The sequence below is a fragment of the Gekko japonicus genome, unplaced genomic scaffold (genome assembly GCF_001447785.1).
Source record: "Gekko japonicus isolate JY-2015 unplaced genomic scaffold, Gekko_japonicus_V1.1 scaffold1767, whole genome shotgun sequence".
NCBI lineage: Eukaryota > Metazoa > Chordata > Lepidosauria > Squamata > Gekkonidae > Gekko > Gekko japonicus.
Genome location: NW_015173188.1, coordinates 157,052 through 170,600, shown reverse-complemented (window position 1 = coordinate 170,600; position 13,549 = coordinate 157,052).

Genomic DNA, 13,549 nt, shown 5'->3' with positions numbered 1-13,549 from the left:
TCTTTTACCCTGAGCAAGATAACACTTTGAATTAGCACCAGAGCTTTAAGAGCTCTCCAGCTGTCACCTGGAGACTGGCACCCCACTGACAGACCCCACCCTCAGCAGGCTTCATCCCTAAAATAGCCTGGAAGTTTCCAACCTGGAGTTGGCAACCCTATGTCCTTTCCAGGCAACCATCAGCCTACCTTTATCTGCCTGTCTGTCTTCAGGTTTACACACACACACCAGCCTCTGCCTATGGAAAGGGCAGTCTTTCCCTGCAGTGGGAACCAAAGCAGCTGACATCATTCTCCTCTCCCCCGTATGATCCGCACAACTACCCTATGAGGTATGTTAAGGTTGAAAGTGTGTGAATGGTCCATAATCCCCCAGGCAGCTTTTAAAACATGAACCTGGGACCTGCACACCATCCTCTGAAGCGCTCTCTGTGGCAGTAATGGGGTGACTGCTGGCACCTTTTCCTATCATTTTTTGCCTTGTAGTATTCTGCTTGTGGTGTGATCTGTCTTCTTTGTGATGTGGTATGATGGTGTTATTGTGGTATGATGGTGTTTCTTTTGAAGGGGACATGATGTGTTGTGAGTTAGGACATATTTTACCTCAGAATACAGTAGGTTTCATATGCAACTGACAGTTCCAACTGCCTGGGGGGGGGAGTTTGAGCTTCCATATGCAAAAGACCTTGAAATGCTGGGCGGGACTGCACAAAGCAGCCAGTCAATCCAGCCAGCGTCTTCTGACTGACAGTTCTTGCGGCCAAACACTAAAGGTGTGCATTTGGAACGTTGGAGCCCACTACGGCTTTATATATAAGGGAGAGATAAGCACGGTGACAATATACATCCTTGTCGTACTCCTTTTCCTATGCTAAACCAATCAGTTGTTCCATATCCGGTTCTAACTGTCACTTCTTGACACTTAAACAGGTTTCTCAAGACACATGTGAGGTGGTCTGGTACTCCCATCTCTTTAAGGACCTGCCATGGTTTGTTGTGATCCACACAGTCAAAAGCTTTAGCATAGTCAATGAAGCAGAAGTAGATATTTTTCTGGTACTCTCTTGCTACTTCAGAATAAATGGTGTCTCTCAAAGCTTCAAACATAGAAAGATCACTGCCTGTTTCTGGTTTGAATGTTTTTGTCACAATAGTAGGATCCATTGGATCTGGCATGCTACTAAAGCACTCCAGAAAGTCTTAATCAAATTCTCTTCTCCTGCTGGTGTCAGGTTGACTTTTGTGATTTACACTAATGGAATTTTGTACTGGCACTGCAAACTCAGTCTTGAGGAACAACTGGCTCTCTTTCCTCCACTCTGATGGTCATTTACCCAAGTCAGCCTACTGTTCTCCACTTCCTCTTCAGGCTGCTTCACAACTCTGGGCTTTTCTGCTCCAGCTGTGGAACTACTTTCCAAGGGCTTTGGAAATGCCATATCTTCAGTTTTCCCAGTAGTGTTAAGTTCTAGGGGTGGTTGCTGATGCTGTTGTTCACTGGTTTGAGCAGCATAGTTGTGTGGAAAGTCACCCAAACCAGATGGGAACATGGAATCAAAATTGATACGGACTTCTTCCATGCTGGCATCTTCCTCTGGATCCTTCTGGAATGCAGTCGGAGTCACTGGAGGAGACTCTACCACCGTTGGCTCTGTAAAAGGGTCTGGAGAAGTTGCTGGGGTGTGCTCACCTTGCTGCTGCTTCTCAGACCAACAATGCATTAACATCCTTATGTAAGCATTGGTTTGCCATCTAGGTTCCTCAGGAACATCTTTAAAGATATTTAAGAACTGCAGGTAGACATTGTCCTCTGAATTGGCCTCCTTTCCTGCCATCTCAGGTTCATGGACTCTGGGTTCCACAGTAATCTGCTTCGCTAAATCTTCCCCCACAAACATGGCTACCGGGGTATAATCATGCACAGCTACCTTCCACGATCCACTCCAGCCTTCATATTCGATAGGTATCCTGGCCACCAGGAGGCCAATCCCTTTGGCATCCTGCAGGTGCTGCACCCATCTCTCTTCATCCAGAATGAGATATTTAGGATCCACAAGAGAGTGCTGCACGGTGGACAACAGGGAGCCAGTGTCTTGCCAGGCTGCAACACTACGCCCGTCCACAGTGACTTCCATATGGTGGCGCCAAGGAATCCATTTTGAATTGAACTCAGGAGGAGTGGGGTGGGGGCCCACTGGAATCATGTAGTATGAGGGGGTACTTGCTTAGGGCACTACCTTTCAAGTTGTCCCAACTCGTTACACGAAAAACACCTTGGTGCTTTCTTCTCCACTGTTGGCAACTTCACCCCAGCTCTCAAGGATACAGGTTGCTACTCCTGGGATGGTGGACCCTTTATTTCTGGCTGCTTTCTGAGTTGGGAAGGGGTCTTAGGGAACTCCCTCTTATGCCAGTCCTGGTTAGTGCGGTACCTCTGTCCTCCGTAGGCTTCAGCCAGTCGCTCTGCCCACTGTCCTGCCTCTTGGAGGGTATTAGGGCTCTTGTCCACCAGGGGGCACCTAATGTACTCAGGAAGAAGAGTCAGGAACTGGTCAATGCACATCAGGGCCTTGACGTCAGTCAGGGTCTTGGCCTCAGCGACCTCCACCCACAAGTCATAGGCTTTTCCCAGTCTGTGTATTAACTGTGGGTAGGACTCATTCCCTTCAAGCCTGATCTCTCTGAAGCGCTTCCGGGCCCCTTCCTTGGTGAATCCCACCCTCTCTTGCACTCTGCTTAAACAGCTTGTAGTCTGTTCTCTCTTCGCCTTCCATCTGCCCAGACAGTGAAGCTAGGACACCACTCAACTGTGGTCTCAGCCTTTCCATGTACAGCTCTGAGGGGACCTTGTAGTCAATACAAACTTGTTCAAAATTCTGCAGGAAGGCCTCAATGTCTTCCCCTTCCTTGAACCAGGGGTACCTCCAACGGTCTTCTTTCACTGTGGCATCTGTAGGGGGGGTGGGCCTTTTCTAGCTTAGCCATCTCAAACTCATGTGCCAGCCTCATTTTCACCCTTTCTAGCTCCCTCTTAGCTGCAGTCTCTTTCTCCTCTTTCTGCAGCTTTTGTCTTTCCATCTCCATCCTAGCTGCAGCCTCTTTCTCCTCTCTCTGCAGCTTTTCTCTTTCCATCTCCATCCTAGCTCCTCTTTCTCTTTCTGCACCCTTGCTTTCTCTAACTCAAGCTCTGCCTGCTAAAGTTGCAGCTGGAAACGTAAGGTCTCTTCACTCAGGGATGCCATTGCTTTCTCTGATGTGTCCTCCACTGACATGAGACCTGCAGCCCCTGTTCGGGTCTTGCGTCTAGCAACAGGTGTTCTCTGATTTTTATTTCCCAGATCGGAGGAACATGCACTACCTAACTCTGCCTCACTATCCAGTTGACCTGACAACTAGAACATAAACAAAACCTTTTCACCACACCTTACGAGACCCTTACTTGGTCTTGCAAGCACTTTCAGACAATGGGGCTTCCTTAAGCCCAAAAACAAAAAAATAAAAATCTCTCTGCCAAGGCCAAATGGCATTCTGCCTCACCAGGGTCCAAAATTAGTCCATCCCACTGCTACAGCCACCATGTCATGGCTCAGATGGGGTGTCACTTGACGCTGCCACCACTCTGGATTTAGGATCCCTTGAGAAGGCCCAAAGCACCCTCCCAAGGCCCAAAGCACACCTCCCTTTTGGCCGAATAATAGGCATGGGGACCAGGTAGAGGGAACAATGAAATAGGAAGTCAAACAAACAAGGTGCAGGAATAATAGCAGCAAGTCAGTGAAAAGAAAAGAAATCAAATGCTCTAACGCGTCTAAATATACTGTCCCTAGCTCACTATCTCAAGTGGCCTTAGACTACTCACCCTTCCCTCAGGATGAGGGTTTCTTCCCCACAGCAGCCTCTCCTGGCCCTGGCCCCTGGGAAAAAGAAAAGCTTTCCCTCTTGTACCAGTTCTTTTATTCCCCAGCCCTCTTCTTCCCTATTGGTCAAAATCAGTACCAAAACTTCCCAAGGCCTTCTGGGGTTTGTAGGTCCAGCCTCCCCTACTGCTAGCCAGGCTCCCTGGGCCTAGTAGGCCTCTGGTGGCACAGCCCAGATCGTGACAAATCTGCAGTAAGCATCCAAGAAAGTCAGAGGCAACAGGAGAGGCTCCCTGGTTTGGGTTCTCTACCTTCTACAAGTTAAGAACTCACCTAACACATATTATACCTATCAAGGTGCAATTTCAGCATCTATTCCAATTAGTATTTAAACAGCACAACCCAAATTTCTGGTAAATAATGTTAGTAACCTTTGACTTAATTTTCTTTTCTTTTCTAATTTGCTTAACATAGTTGCATCTAATTTTGAACATGGTTGCATAGTGAGGATCAAAAAATCTGCACAATGGGGCTATGTACAGATACAGGGGATTTGACTATGCATTTGGGTGTATTCCCTGGTTTATGGAGGGGGGGGACCAATATTTTTTTAAATGGGGCCATTAATCCAAGAGGACCATCAAATATGAGGGCTACACTCACAACTTCTTTCCTCAAGGTAACAAAAACAGCATCCAGTACTGATTTTCACCCCTCTCCCATTTGGTAACTTTCAGACACTTGAAAAGCAAACATTTTGCTTTTTAAAAAACTTAACAGAATACGGAAAGAAGATAGTTTCATTTTTAAAAATGAAATGTGCAGAAATTTGAAGAAATCTTTTTCCTTTTCAGACTCAACATCTCCTTTGTTATCCATCACTAGAAGAATGTGCTACTACCTCAGCTGACTTCCAGTATCATAGTGAGTTGGTGCTGGAATCAGCCAATAATGAATTAATTTAATTTGTATTGAACAATGTAATTTGGGAACGAACATTTCAAAGAAGATTACGAGCAAATTTAAAACAATTTAATATAGCTAGTTTCAACAATTATACCTAGTTTCACTATAAAACTGGAGGCTTTAAAACAGAGGGGAATGTATACCACGTAGTAGGATGCTATTTCTGAAGTTTTTGTCTTGAGCTTTACTGGGAAAACATAGTGGTGGAGATTGCAAAAGATATTTGGTGGATTGAGGCTGGACAGGTAGGCATAGAGGAGTCATCCAGCTACTCAAACAACAAAACAGGGAGGGGAAAACAAACAGGAGTAACAGTGAGAAAGACAACTTGCTCCAGGTGGCACTGTTGCCATCATGGTGCTCAACTGACTGTTTCTATTGCTTGGGCAGAGAACTAGCCCTGATCCACCTTCCTCAGATTCTGGCCCAACACCATACATTTTTATTACAGTTACTGGCATAATTAGTCTCCAAGACACTCTGGCTTTGTTTCTCCCAAGGTCAGTACAATCTTCCTTCAGGGCCAGACGCTAGAGCTATATGTACTGGACCTAATTGCACATTACCAAGTCTTCAGATATGTCTGGGTTCACCATGAGGATTACATTGGCTGCACGTTCTGCACTGATTTTCAGGCATATGGGGGTCCAGCTCAGATTGGGACAGCATATGTAAAGAAGGATCTTTGCCTTCTCCATGAACAATTTTCTTGACTGCTAGAGCCCTGGAGTTCCTACTGGCCCTATTGGGGAAATCTACATGTACCCAATCAGTACACATGCAGCTTCCACGAGGCAAACAAAGGCTCCAAAGATATATGACAGGTTGGAAACTGGGTAAGAGAGAAGATATAAATCCTCTCTCCTTGTGTGCTGTGATCCCACTCAGAATCATGCTCCTAGGAACTTAATTCCTAGGGGGGAATTTGCAGTGCACATCTCATGACTGAATACTTTATGATGCAGAGTTAAGCCCTCAGGGCAAAGGGGCAAGGAAGAGCTTGCTGTTTGTTTTCAGGGCAAATCAAGCATGGGCACTGCTTCAGAATGTACCTTCCTCCCCTTCCCAAAATGGATTAGATCATGTTGTTGGGTGCTCTTCTATTGTCATAATTTATCCCAGAGCAGAATGTTGCAATAGTACAATATACAAGGCTAGCCTAAACTTGACACCACAGCACAAGCTTCCCGATGACCCCACGGAACCCCACAAATCAACACCCATGGGTCAGAGCCATAATTATCCAGAGTTTATTATTACAGTCCTCGACCAGTACATAACAGTTTAAAGGACAAATAGAAAAAATCCCAATACTATCCTAACTGGTTATGAGCCAGTAAAAACCTTAGTAACATAAAAACTTATAAGTTATATAAAATATGAAGGAGACTGTAAAACTACTGTTCAAACCTTTTAAGCCATTTAAAAAGTCAGTTTAAACCAATTTTTGATAAAAGTAGAGATATGGTCTATTTGCCTCACTTTTTGCGTTCCTTATATACCTGGGCACAGAACCTAGCCACCTGTCTTGATGTATGCTGATTCCTATCAAACAACAGGTATTCTAGTTTAATTTTGTTTGATCTTCCTGGAAATCTTTCCAGCAGTGGGCTGATGATTTCCCTTTGGCTCGCCGTATGGAAAAGGCAATTTAAAAAGACATGCTCCAGAGAGTCTATTTTAGTCCGGGAACAAGTGCAGAACCTGAGCGCGTAAGGGATCCCTTTGTACCATCCCTCTATTACTGCAGACGGCAAGGCCATGCTCCTTGCTAGGGTGAAGGCCCGTCTGGTATTATAAGATTCAAGAAAATATAAATAGGCTGCAGGATCAACCACATATCTACTTTTTGCTGAAGAAAAATAATTTGGTGTACTGCAAATGTCTGCTTGCCTCTCCGAATCTAGCACTCTCTGCTTAATAAGCAATGTTGCCCGATCTATGCCAAGATTCAGGAGGACTTGGAGGGAGGGAGAACCCAGCTTTTCAATGGACATTTGGACCGCTTGCAGCCAACTGCTCTGAAATTGGTCATGCAGGATGAGAGGGTACAGCCCCTTTGGATTAATACTGCCCGTTATCCATTTATATATGGAAAGAATGCAAATCCTAACTTCTATCTGGGTCATTCCTGTTTCCAAGTGAACCCAGGAGTTTGATACACACTTGGGTACCTGAATTAGCACTCTAATGAATTTTGATTGAACTCTCTCGAGTGGAAAGAGGGAGGAAGCTGAAGACCCCAGAAATGTTCCATAAATTAACTGGGCCAAGACCTTGGCTTTGAACAAGCGAAGTGCAGCTTGGACATTGTAGCCCCCCTGTGTCCGCTAGAATTTCAGGATACTATTTGCCAATTTTTCTCCTACATCAGCAGCGCTGCTGTTATGAATTTTGTTGGACCCAGAAGCCTGCACTGTTACTCCCAAATATTTATAGCTAGATACTTATTCCAGCTTATGTCCTTGAAGTTCCCAACACCTGGACCTTGTATTTTTTTTCCAAAGGCTGATGGTTAATTTTAAGATGTTCAATTTCATAATAAAGGGAGAATTTTTTTTGTTAATTGTGCCTAACCTGTGTAATTTTTTCCTTGGATCAGTTGTGAAGTGATTCTGCCAATTCACAATACAACACACCTCTGAATGGTGCTGATTTAGTGGCCAGCCTACAAACACCAGCTAAATGTTTCACTTACTCAATACCTGGAACAGTCTTAAAGATGTTTCTTCTTAAACATTTCATCTAAAGTCAAGAGGTAAATATACTAATTGAGAAGAATATACAGAGCAAATTAGAAAAGTAATGACTTGGGTGGCCTCCCTTGAAACATGGTGGGAAGGAAGAAAAGTGCTGGTTGAACCAGAAATTGTTGCTATGGTCTGTACATCTGACTGAAAATTGTGATGCAGGAACACATTATCGACTAGATTTCAGTTTCTTCCTCAGTATTCTTCCCCTATCTTAATCATAAGGTAATTCAGGGTGGTTGAATCTACGGGTCAAATATATGGTCTGAAGACAGGAGATACTGCTGTTTTACTTCAGCCGTGCAATTCTAAAGAGTACCTTTGGAATTTTATGTGCACAATATTGAGTGCTGAATTAAATATTGGATAGAAACATAACAGTGATCAGTGCATTCCATCAAGATTTCAGTGGTTTGGTTTGGTTTCATTCCTGATTGCTCTTGTTCTAAAAGGCTTTCAGCTTTGCAAATTGTGCATATTCTTTTTAGAATAATGTACCTGTAGCATTTTGTACCCAGAGAAATCATTCATTTATTTTCTTCCCTGATACTGGCTTTGACTCTGGTACATTCATCCATCCATCCATCCATCCATCCATCCATCCATCCATCCATCCATCCATCCATCCATCCATCCATCCAATTTATACCCCACCCTCCCCACGGAAGCTGGCTCAGGGCAGCTTGCAGTAGATGAAACATTAATCTTCTTTACTAATTTACTGCTAAGAACATTACAAAAACAAACCTATTACATCTGATCAATGACCCAGTAAGAGCCATCTGGAAACCCTCTAGATCCATCAGACCGTGGGGTGATTTCCTCTAACAAGCATTCCACCCTTGTGGAAGTTCTGAATGTCCATATTGTTGGCAGAGTTTTAAATATGCAAAGAAGAGAGGAGCTCAAGCTGCTGACAAAGAACAAACAGTTTTATTTCGGAGAGTAAATGAGAGAGAAGAGAGAAGGTTCTAACTATCTAACTGCCCAACTGTGCAATGAACAACCAGAAAGGAAGTGGGCTCAAAAAGAGGATGTCTCCAATGAGCCAATCAGGTGACAGGAGGGGATCATTTGAAAAATACCAGAAAGCCCTTAACTATGCTAGCTACTTAACCCCTCTGATGCCCCCTGTAGAATATTCTTATCCTTCTTGCTTCATGCACACAGCAAGATCTTGTGTATCCTGACACATTTGTCTAAACCTCAACAGGTCATTGCTGGTCCATGACGTGTAGAATGCATACCCCCCCTCCACTTTATCAAGCCATGTTCTTTGTCCACAAAGAAAAGTGTAGCATATATTATGCTATATGTAGGGGGATCAGAATGTTCTTGGACAATCCCATAGTTGTCCTGGCAACCATGAAGTCCTCATTTGCTCCTGTCAGTCCAGCTTCATAGCTTCTGCTTGAGTGGTATTCGACTGCTGCCTGCTATTAGGTCCAGCCACAGCTCTCAGTTGTAAACCACACCTTTTGGTGAGTGCACTAGAAGCACATGGTTCTGCTGGGAGGGGCTTCTGCTTGAATGAGGTGAGTCAGCTGCCTGCTAGTGTCTGATTCCTGGGGGTGGAGCCACAACTCTCAGCTGCAAAGCACAGCTCATTAGAGGGCTGACCCTGGGGCTTGCGCATAGTGCTTTGAACAAGGGAGTTTAGCTCAGGGTTCAGTAGGGGAGGTGAGGGAGGAGCAGGATAGAAACCCTTCAGTCCTAGTTTCCTGAGAAGGGACATACAAGCTTCACATCAGCAAGGAGGTTGGTGTGCTGCTGTGCCCTTTCTGCTGCAGAAATCCACACAGGTCCAGGTAAGCGGAGAGCAGGGGCTATCCAGGGCTTTGCAGATGTATGGTTATTGCACATGTATGATTATATACCCACTGAGTGGAATTCATTATTATATACCCACTCACTGCATAGAGCTTTCGGCTCTCTGGGAGCAGGTTCACTCCCTTGAGGCTAGGGTTACTGCCCTGGAGAAGCTGAGGCAGAAAGAGAGGTTTGGGGAAGAGACCAGGGACTTCCCACAGCAGTCTCACTCCTGTGATGACAGCTCTTCTGCTGTTGTGGAATGAAACTCTTAAGGTCGGAGGGCATCAATCTGAGGAGGAGGGATGTGATCCCTTAGAAGGGACCCCTTCCTTAGGTGACAGATGAATATTGTCTTGTACCAAGGATACCCCTCTGTGGTTGCGGGGGGAGGGCTTTGGGTAGTGGGTGATTCAATAATTAAGAATATAGAGAATGGGGTCTGTGAAAGCATTGTGACTGCATGGTGACTTGCCTGCCTGGTTTGAAGGTTGCAGACATCACATACTGTTTAGACAGGTTAACGCTGGAAAAGAGTCAGCAGTCATGGTGCACGTTGGCACTAATGACAGTGAGAAATGTTATGTCTTTATATCTAAACCCATGTTAAGCTTGATAACATGTCAAGGATTGTAAGCTGCAACAATTCTATTGGCTGTTGTAAACAGTGTTCCCTTTAAGCTGAGTTAGTGTGAGCTAGCTCACAGGTTTTTAGCCTCCAGCTCACAGATTTTTGTCTTAGCTCAGGAAGGACAGCTCCAGAGCAAACTAATTTATGCAGTAGTCAAATCGTCTGCTCACAACTTTAATACCAGTAGCTCACAAAGTAGCATTTTTGCTCACAAGGCTCTGCAGCTTAGAGGGAACATTGGTTGTAAAGAATCAACTAATCAGGATGCAGAGTAATGTTCTTGAGGGAACAGACCTGATTGATTGTTATCCTTGTATTGTGATTGGTCCTTAACTGGACAAGGGCGTGGCTACACCAGCCCGGGATAATTTAAAAGGGAACTGTGCTCCACTGTTCTGTGTGTGTGTTTTCACTGACTGTTCTTGTTACTAGAAATAAAGCTGATTCACTGTTTGACTAAAGACATGGCGTTGAGTTCCATATCTAACAATTGGCGATGAGGATGGGATCCTAAGAGCGGGTAGGCAGCCCCGCTGAACCAACGCCAGGACGGAGAATGGAGACACACACCCGGTCGAGCCAGCTGAGGTGCTACTAGCCGTTGTGGTTGCCCCAACCGCTGTGATGGCCGTCAAACCAGCATTCAAGGCATTCGTACTGGGCACAGAGGACTGGGACTCTTTCCAGGTTCGAGTTCCATTGTCCAGGTTCGAGTAGCACCTTTAAGACCAAGAAGTTGAATTCTGGGTATAACTTTCATCTGTATGCACATGGAACCTTATACCCAGAATTCAACTTCTTGGTCTTAAAGTTGCCACTGGACTCCAACTTTGTTCTTAAGAAAAAGTAGCCATCAAGGAAAGTCAACAAGAAACATGATCTCTTATTAAATTTGCCATTTCATCAGCTCCAGAACAGGCCTGTAGCCAGAAATGTCTAAACCAGGGGGCATTTTAATTCCTCGGGGGGCACTGGGAAATTGGCTAATTTGGTTAAAAGTAATCTAATTACCATCTTCTTGGCGCTCGCGGGTGTGGTGGCGGCACCCTCCACCTGGCCATCAGCTCTGCTTGTCTTGAACTTTGGCATCTTGTGCCTCCTCCCTGGTGCTCCCCTCCACCCACCCCATCTGCCGGCCTGCCCGCTTACCTTTCCCCAGTGCAGAAAAGATGCTCTGGGAGTTTCTACCAAGATGAGGGGGAGGGCAGAGGTGGGAGTGGGGAGAGAAAGCACTGGAAAGGGGGAAAGCAAGAAGAACCAGCAGCCCTGACAGCACAGGGGGAGTTTGTGGTGGCCACCACAGCTTAGAGGGAATATTGGTTGGGGGGGGGGCTGGGCTGAAAGGAATTCAGGGGGCCTTGTCAGAAAGTTGGGGGGGCAGGCCCTGAAATGCCCCACTGTAGCTATGGGCCTGCTCCAGAATGTGACAGAGATTAGTTTTACCATAGAGTTACTGGTGATTCCTAGAGTGGTGTCATGTCACTTCCAATTTTTCCTCAGAAATGATGTCACACTGTTATGCCAAGAGTGCCCACGTTCCTGCCCCTTGTCTCCTGCCAGAACATACCTGCTGGCTTTCTTTTCTTTTCTTTTTTGAAATCCCCGAAGGGATATTTTTATTATTTTTATAAGACTAAAAAACTACAAAGAAAATATAAGGGAGGGGGACTACATCTATGGATAAAGGAAAGATAACCACACTAAACTAAAAACCCAAAAGAAGATCATATCTGTGTTAAACTAAGTGATAATAATTAAAGTGTTAGTACATCAATATACTTGTAGAGTTCTTGTTTATCACAGCTTCAGTGTTAATATGTTAGTTGTTATGAGAGTACTTTCTGAGCATCTTCTTTACTTCAAAAGGCGATTTTCAGAGACCTTCTGCCTTTACTTTGGTTTTCTATCTCTGAAATCATATACAACTTTCATTGCTCCCGCTCCCGTTTCTACAGCAGAGTCCTCATCCGTTCCAGAGGTGGCAGTCACTTGGTTTGGTTTCTTCATCTTTGGATTCTTCCCCCGATCCCAATTGACGCCTCAGGAATTCCTTGGCTTTAAAAATGGAGTCAATCTTCTCTCTTTTGTCATTGATATTAAAGATGACACATTCAGGGATCGCCCACCTGTACTGAATTCCATTAGTTTGAAGAAAAGAAATTAAATCCTTATAGCTTTTCCTCTTTTGACGGATTTCAAATGGAATGTCTTTTAAAGTCTTCATGATTGTATTCCCCAGTTTCAGTGGAGTTGCTGAAGCTGCTTTTAAAATGGCATCTCTGGTCTGTCTTCTTGAAAATCTGACCACAATTTCTCCAGACAGGCTATATATATATCTGCTCCTGGCTATGTCTAATTGGGAGCCTGTGTTTCTTGCTATTCTGAAACTTGCCCTTATTGCCTTCCTAAGCTCTCTGCATTCTTGGTCAAACCATTTGTTACTCCTTGCATTGGAATTAACAGTCTCTCTATCCAGGATCCTTCTTTCAGTAGAAAGAAAAGTGGACAAGTGTGACATCAAGGTCTCATAGTCTTCCAACCCACGTACTATGTTGACTGGATGGAAGAGTTGAGAGATTTGGCTATCTAGATAGTTATAATTAAGAAATTCCAAAATCTGTGACTCAACTCGGGTGGACCATTTGATAGGTTTTCTAAAATGTGTTACTGAGCATAAATCAGCTCTCACAGGGGTAGGTTCCACCTCACTCTGGAGGAAGAATTCTAGCACTACAGGTAGATGGTCCCCGCCTAGATACTCTCCCACCATAACGTTAGTTGTTAAAGAGAACAGATTTGGGGTCTTGAGGTTTTCACGATCCTTCTACACTGGTGCCAAATCTCTAAAAGTGAAGGGGGGGGGAACTCGAAAAAGTCTCCTCCTACAGATACCTTGGAATCACCTTTTGCTATAACTTATCTTGGACCCCACATGTTAAGGCGGCATTGACGGCCGCAAGTCTCACATCTAGAGTAATAAAAAAATTCTTTTGCTCAAATGGGGCCAAACACATTCCGGCAGCTATTGGGATCTTTAACGCCAAAGTTGTCCCGCAACTCTTATAGGGCTGTGGAGTGTGGATAGAAGGTGTTTCGGAAAAATTAGACTCCCCTCTCCACATGTTCCTTAGAGACATTGCGGCAGTGCCGAGATGTGTGGCAGGTACGGCCCTTAGGGTAGAATTTGCGCAGCCATCAATTGAGAGAAGAGCTTGGCAGTTAGTATTTAAACGGTTTACCAATAAAGAAAGTCGAGGGGCTTTCCCTAGTGGTCCAGGCTTCACTCACTTGATTCAGAGAGATACCTATTCAAGCAATAGAACTAAGCTAATTGAATCTAAATTAGAATCCTTGAACATTGGTATCACCTCCTTACAGCAAAAGGAGGCCTTTAAACTCATAAAAACAAAATTAAGGGAACTGGATTTCAGCAGCACACTTTCCAGAGCTCAGCGTACCTGCTCGGGCCTATCCCTCGGCCTTCCACCACCGGTCGTGATCCCTACTTACTGTTACACTCTTAAAAGTCCAGCACTT